The sequence below is a fragment of the Mobula birostris genome, chromosome 3 (genome assembly GCF_030028105.1).
Source record: "Mobula birostris isolate sMobBir1 chromosome 3, sMobBir1.hap1, whole genome shotgun sequence".
NCBI lineage: Eukaryota > Metazoa > Chordata > Chondrichthyes > Myliobatiformes > Myliobatidae > Mobula > Mobula birostris.
In genome coordinates, this window is record NC_092372.1 from 28125635 (window position 1) to 28133985 (window position 8351).

Consider the following 8351-nt stretch of genomic DNA (forward strand, 5'->3'; position numbering starts at 1 on the left):
TTAACTCTACTTGCCCAAATGACCTTGAGTGAAACAGTCTGTTCGCAAGAAGACTAAATAAAAGCAGTGGGAAACAACAATAAAGTTCAATGATAAAGCTGTTGGATCCTTTCTCACATCTCAGAAAATACCAACAATGTCCATATCTGGAATACAGAGTAAGTATGGGTAGCAGAGACTTTGGCAGCATTTATCAAAAGCATAGCACACGGCTTTGTCACGCAGACTGTAGAACTTACAGAACGCATAAATGTTAACTGGTTCATTTTATTTTTCAGGTGCAGGTGCTTGCAGTTTCATTCTTAAAGGAACCTTGTTGCATTTGCTGTGAAAGCTGGTAAATGCCATTGCTGAGAGTGTCATTAATAAATGAATATTAAACCACTTGTCTGTTTTGAAAAACGATTGATCAGATTAGATTAGCTTTCTTTGTCACACGCACATTGGAACAGAGTGAAATGTGTCATTTTTGTCAAATCAAATCAGTGATGATCCTTTTGGGGGCAACCCGGAAGTATCACCACACTTTCCACGCCAACACTGCAAGCCCACAGCTGACCCTATCCTTAAGTATGCATCTTCGGAATGTGGGAGGAAACCGGAGTACTCGGAAGGAACCAGTGGTAAGCACAGGAAGAACATACAAACTCCTTGCAGACACGGGTGGGAACCCCGATAAGTAATTACTGGCACTGCAAAGCACTACGTCACTAGATGATCCTGTCAGTGTCTTCATAAATGAAGACACGAAGAAAAAAAATACTTCTTCAAATGACTATGCATTTCCTTATTCTTAGTTTACTGAGAAATGTCTAAGATCTATTAAAATACATATTAGCACTTGAATTGAGTTGACTTTATTACTTCATAGACATGAGTAAAAATCTTTACATTACATCTGTCTAAATGTGCAATGTGCAATTTATAATAATTTATAATAAATAGTATGTACAACAATATAATATAGAAATACAATTGTGTCAGTATTAATTAATCAGTCTGACGCCCTTCAGGAAGAAGTTGTCTTGGAGCCTGTTGGTCCTGGCTTTTATGCTGCAGTACCATTTCCCAGAAGGTAGCAGCTGGAACAGTTTGTGGTTGGGGTGACTTGGGTCCTCAATGATCCTTCAGGCCCTTTTTACACACCTGTCTTCGTAAATGTCCTGAATAGTGGGAAGTTCACATCTACAGATATACTGGGCTGTCCGCACCACTCTCTGCAGGGTCCCGTGACTGTGGGAAGTACAGTTTCCACACTAGGCAGTGATGCAGCCAGTCAGGATGCTCTCAGTTGTGCCCCTGTAGAAAGTCCTTAGGATTTGGGGATCCATACCAAACTTCTTCAACCGTCTAAGGTCAAAGAGGCGCTGTTGTGCCTTTTTCACCACACAGACAGTATATACAGGCCACATGAGATCCTCGGTGATGTTTATGCCAAGGAACTTAAAGCTTGTTCACCCATTTAACCCCAGATCCATTGAGGTCAATAAGGATTAATCTGTCTCCTTTCCTCCTGTAATCCACAATCAGCTCCCTTGTTTTTGCAACACTGAGGGAGAAGTTGTTTTCTTGACACCACTGTGTCAGGGTGATGACTTATTCTCTGTAGGCTGCCTCATTATTATTTGAGATTAGGCCAATCAGTATAGTATCGCCAGCAAATTTAATTAGCAGATTGGAGCTGTGGCTGGCAACACAGTCATGAGTATACAGAGAGTAAAGGAGGGGGCTTAGGACACAGCCCTGAGGGGCAACTGTGTTGAGGGGCAGAGGTGAGGGTGCCCACTCTTATCACCTGCCGACGATCGTATTTTTGTGATGATACTGTTCATTTAATTCTTTTTTGAGATCCAGGTATCTCTGACAAAGCTTGCAATTATTGTCCAGAGACAATTGACAATAAGAAGTTTGAGTTGCTCCAGTTTCTCTGATAATTGTTTTGACCCAGTGACAATGAAGGATCTGCAATATCATTGTCTCTGGGTGAAGGATGATTTAGAAGTTTGTTCCTTTGTGCTTGGTATCCTTGTGCTTTCATGTGAATAATGCGTTTGGGAGGTGCTATCAGAGTAACAAATCATAAATACAAAAAATGCTCCAGATGCTGGAAAACCAAAGCAAAACACACAACATGCCAGAGGATCTCAGCAGGTCAGGCAGCATCTATGGAGAAATGTTTCAGACTGAGATGTTTCAGGACTGGAAAGGAAGCAGGTAGACACCAAAAAAGGGTGGAGGAAGGAGGATAAGGATAGTTGGAAGGTGATCAGTGGGGGAGGGGAAGGAGGATAGCTGGAATGTCATAGGTGAAGCCAGGTGGGTGGGAAAAGTAAAAGTCTGGAGAAAAAGGAATCTGCTATGAGGAGCAATAACTTATATTCTATCTGGGTAGCCTCCAACCTGGTGGCATGAATATTATTTTCTCCTTCCGGTAAAATAAAATTCCCTCCTCCCCTCTTCTATTCCCCACTCTGGTCTCCTCCCTCTTCTCACCTGCAAATCTCTTCCCACTGTGTCCCCTCCTCCTTCCCTTTCTCATATGGTCCACTCTCCTCTTCTATCAGATTTCTTTCCTTCCAGTCCTTTACCTCTCCTACCCACCCAGCTTAACCTCCCACCTTCTAGCTATCCTCCCTCCCCTCCCCCTGCCTTTTTAGTCTGGTGACTTCCCCCTTCCTTTCTAGTCCTGAAGAAGGGTCTTGGCAAGAAACATCAACTGTTTATTCATTTCCATAAATGCTGCCTGACCTACTGAGTTCCTTCAGTATTTTGTGTGTTGCTATCAGAGTAACCTGCGCTAACGACTGCAGTCCATTTTGTAGATCATACACATAGTGGATGGACATCGTATGCTGGCAGTGGATGACCCGCTAATCAATCAGGTTGCTTTGTCCGAGAGTGGGGTTCCTTGAGAATTGTTGGAGCTACATTTGTCAGGCAAGTGGAGGAGAGTATTCCATCATGCTCTTGATTGGGTCTTGGGACACTGGAAAGGCTCTGGTGTGACAGAATTTGAATCATTCACAGAAGTGAACAACACAGAAATTGGGCTACCTCATACACGCCAACCATGAGGCCTATCTCTGCTAGCCCTGTTACCCTGTATCCCTTTAGACTTTTGCAATCAAAGCACCTGTCCAAATACTCTTTAAACATTCTAATTGTATCTGCCTCTACTATCTCCTTTCACAGCTTGTTCCAGAATGCAACCATCCTGCGAGAAACCTACCCCTCAGATCTCCTTTAATTTTATCCTTTCTTGCCTTAAAATTATGCCCTCTAGTTCTGGACTCCCTACCCTGAGAAAAGATTTTGATTATCTATACTCCTTCAAATTTCTGTCTCTCAATTTTTTAAACCTTCCAAGGTTACCCCAGAGCTTCTGACATTCCCATGAAAATAAACTCAGTTTACCCAATCTCTCCACAGAACTACAGCCTTCCATTCCAGGCAGTACTTTGATGAATCCCAAAGAGACCAAGGTATCCTACTTGTCGTACAATATCCAGCTTGCTCTTGTACCAACAATATTTGTGTGGCTGGTCCCATGCTGGTTTCTGCTTCTGTGGCCTACCCCTGTGGATTGATCCTGAACACAGAAATGATACTACTACTACTACTGAAGGATACGGGTGAGGTGAACAAGCTCTCTTACTGGGGCAGCACAGTAGCGTAGAGGCTAGCGTAATGCTTTGCAGCACTAGTAATCAGGGTTCAGTTCCCACTGCTGACTGTAAAGAGTTTGTGTGTTTTCCCCATGAACATGTGGATCTTCTCCGGGTACTCCAGTTTCCTCCAACGTTCCAGGGACATATAGATTAGGAAGGGTTAGTACATGCACCAAATAAAGCTAATCTTTTATGTTTATCTTTATTGGCGATATTGCTTGCCTGCCATTTTTGTGGAACACGTTCTTATTTATTAACTCAATATTGTCTATTTAGAGGACTTGTGAAGGGAATTGAGCATTCCGCTATCCTCAGTGAACATCTCCACCTCTGATGTTATGGAACAGAGATCACTGATAACATCCAAAGATGGCTGATCCTGGAACAGTCTGCTGAGGAACACTGTCCTGGGTCTAAGATGGTTTATCTCCTACATTCACCACTGTCTTCCCTTTTATGAGGAATAACTCTGACCACAGGTATGCTTTTATGTTGGTGCCCATTGACTTCTATTTAACCAGGGTATTTCACCTAATACTGCCTTGATCCCAAGTAAATCATTCTCAACTCTCCTCTGGAATTCAGCTCTTTGGCTTCTATTTGGACTGAGTCTGTGACAGGGTCTGGAGCAGAAATCTAACCTGGGTATCAAAGTTCAAAGTAAATATTATTAAAGTGCATACAGTATATCATATACAACCTTAAGATTCATTTTCTTGCAGGCATACTCAATAAATCCATAATAGAATAATAACCATAATATAATCAATGAAAGACCCCACCAACCTGGGCATCAAACCAGTATGCAAAAGACAACAGACTGCAAATACAAAAAGAAAGAAATAATAATAATAAATAAATAACCAATAAGTATTGAGAACATGAGGTGAAGAGTCTTTGAAAGTGAGTCTATAGGTTGTGGATTATTAGCTGTGAATCAATGAGATTATTGGTGGATGGTAGTATTGTCAACAGCGGCTTCTATCATTTCACTGCTGATTGAAGTAATAGCAGTTAGGCAGTGATCAGTTGGTTAGTATTTTTGTCATCTAAAATGGGCAATTTCCCACATTGTCAGGTCTTTGTGCCGTTTCTGCATTGGAGCAATCTGGTGAAAGGTGCAGACAATTCTGCAGCATTGTTCTTCAATGCACTGGCTAGAATGTAGTCTGGCTTCATAGCCTTCACAGTGTCTGGTGCCCACAGCACTGTTCAGTGAAGTTTTATATGCAGGAAACACTGAGAATCAAAGTCAGGTTTAATGTCTCCAGCACATGTCATGAAATCTGTTGTTTTGCAGCAGCAGTACATTGGAGTACATAAAATTCACTATAAATTTCAATAAGAAATATACTTTAAAAATCAAATTAAATAGGTGGTGAAAAAAGTGAGGGGGAAATACTGAGGTAGTGTACCTGGGTTCATTGTCCATTCAGAAATCTGATGGTAGAGGGAAAAAAGCTGTTCCTAAGGCGCTGAGTGTGTGCCTTCACATTCGTGTACCTCCTCCTTGATAGTAGCAGTGAGAAGAGGGCATGTCCTGGGTGATGGGGGTCCTCAGTGGAAGTATATCTTAGAGGACCAGCCTCTAAGTGTCATCACAACAGTGCTCTTGCTCTCTTAGAAGACTTGAATTGACTTCATTGGCTTTATTTCTTACATCCTTCACATACATGAGGAGTAAGAATCTTTACATTACATCTCCATCTAAATGTGCAATGTGCAATCATAGTAATTTATAATAACTTATAACAAATAGAGCTGTCAATGTAATATAGAGTACACTCAAATCAGCGTGAGTTCATCAGTCTGATGGCCTGGTGGAAGAAGCTGTCCCGGAGCTTGTTGGTTCTGGCTTTTACGTTGCGGTACCATTTCCCGGATGGTAGAAGCTGGAATAGATTGTGGTTGGAATGCCTTGGGACCCAATGATCCTATGGGCCTTTTTTACACACCTAAAATTTTGACAAAATTCTATAGATGCACAGAAGAGAGTATCTTAACTGGTTGTATCACAATCTGGTATGGAAACACCATAGAGTCATAGAACACTACAGCACAGAAACAGGCCCTTCGCCCCACCTAGTCTGTGCCAAACTATTTATTCTACATAGTCCCATTGGCCTACACCCAGACCACAGTCCTTCATACCCATCCAATTCATGTACTTATAGAGAGTACCCCAGTGGCTGTGCCCCTTGATAATAAGTACTCCTGTTTGAGTACTGTTGGGGGGGGGACAGCTTACCTGGGGGAAGTAACAGTGGCCATGCCTCTGGCACAGAGTCCGGCCCCGTAGTTCAGAAGGGTAGGGAAAGGAAGAGGAGGACAATAGTAATAGGAGACTTGATAGTTAGGGGATCAGATAGGCGATTCTGTGGACTACCCGGATGGTAGTTTGCCTCCCTGGTGCCAGGGTCCGGGATATTTCTGATCATGTCCAAGATATTCTGAAGTGGGAGGGTGAGGAGCCAGAGGTCGTGGTACATATAGGTACCAATGACATAGGTAGGAAAAGGGAAGAGGTCCTGAAAGGAGAATATAGGGAGTTAGGAAGGGAGTTGAGAAGAAGGACCGCAAAGGTAGTAATCTCGGGGTTACTGCCTGTGCCACGCGACAGTGAGAGTAGGAATGGAATGAGGTAGAGGATAAATGCGTGGCTGAGGGATTGGAGCACGGGGCAGGGATTCCAGTTTTTGGATCATTGGGACCTCTTTTGGCGCAGGCGTGACCTGTACAAAAAGGACGGGTTGCACTTGAATCCTAGGGGGACCAATATCCTGGCGGGAAGATTTGCGAAGGCTACTGAGGAGACTTTAAACTAGAATGGTTGAGGGGTGGGAATCAAATTGAAGAGACTAGGAGAGAGGAGAGAGGAGGTTAGTTCATGAATAGAGAAAGCTGGTAGACAGTCTGTGCGGGAGGATAGGCAGGGGACAGAGAACGGGAGCACTCAGACTGAAGATGTAGGGGAGAAGGAAGAAAAAGATAACAAAGTTGTTTGCACCATTAGGGATAAACAGAGAGTAAGAGGTGGAGAGTTTCTTAAATGCATCTATTTTAATGCTAGGAGCATTGTAAGAAAGGTGGATGAGCTTAGAGCACAGATTGATACCTCGAAATATGATGTTGTAGCTATTAGTGAAATATGGTTGCAGGAGGGGTGCGATTGGCAACTAAATATTCCTGGATTTCACTGCTTCAGGTGTGATAGAATCGGAGGGGCAAAAGGGGGAGATGTTGCATTGCTTGTCAGAGAAAATATAACAGCAGTGCTTTGGCAGGATAGATTAGAGGACTCGTCTAGGGAGGCTATTTGGGTGGGATTGAGGAATGGGAAAGGTGTAGTAACGTTTATAGGGGTGTATTATGGATCACCTAATGGGGAGCGAGAATTGGAGGAGCAAATTTGTAAGGAGATAGCAGGTATTTGTAGTAAGCACAAGGTTGTGATTGTGGGAGATTTTAATTTTCCACACATAGACTGGGAAGCCCATTCTATAAAAGGGCCAGATGGTTTAGAGTTTGTAAAATGTGTGCAAGATAGTTTTTTGTAGCAATACATAGAGGTACCAACTACAGAAGGGGCAGTGTTGGATTTCCTGTTAGGGAATGAGATAGGGCAGATGACAGAGGTATGTGTTGTGGAGCACTTCGGGTCCAGTGATCACAATACCATTAGTTTCAATATAATTATGGAGAAGGATAGGACTGGACCCAGGGTTGAGATTTATGATTGGAGAAAGGCTAACTTTGAGGAGCTGCGAAAGGATTTAGAAGGAGTGGATTGGGACAATTTGTTTTATGGGAAGGATGTAATAGAGAAATGGAGGTCATTTAAAGGTGAAATTTTGAGGGTACAGGATCTTTATGTTCCTGTTAGGTTGAAAGGAAAGGTTAAAAGTTTGAGAGAGCCATGGTTTTCAAGGGATATTGGAAACTTGGTTCAGAAAAAGAGAGGGATCTACAATAAATATAGGCAGCTTGGAGTAAATGAGGTGCTTGAGGAATATAAAGAATGTAAAAAGAATCTTAAGAAAGAAATTAGAAAAGCCAAAAGAAGATATGAGGCTGCTTTGGCAAGTAAGGTGAAAATAAATCCAAAGGGTTTCTACAGTTATATTAATAGCATAAGGATAGTGAGGGATAAACTTGGTCTCTTAGACATTCATACTGGATGGCTATGTGCGGAGGTAAAAGAGATGGGGGAGACTTTGAACAATTTCTTTTCTTCGGTTTTCACTTAAGGAGAAGGATGTTGAATTGTGTAAGGTAAGGGAAACAAGAAGGGTAGTTATGGGAAGTATGACGTATCATCCAGACAATGCTCTCTTTTCACTACTACTGTCATGCAGGAGGTAAGGGATCCCTAGTTTCCACACTACCACGTTCAAGAACAGTTATTACCCTACAGCTCACATCAAAGTTGCTGGTGAACACAGCAGGCCAGGCAGCATCTCTAGGAAGAGGTGCAGTCGACGTTTCAGGCCAAGACCCTTCGTCAGGACTAACTGAAGGAAGAGTGAATAAGGGATTTGAAAGTTGGAGGGGGAGGGGGAGATCCAAAATGATAGGAGAAGACAGGAGGGGGAGGGATGGAGCCAAGAGCTGGACAGGTGATAGGCAAAAGAGATACGAGAGGATCATAGGACAGAAGGTCCGGGAAGAAAGACGGGGGGGGGG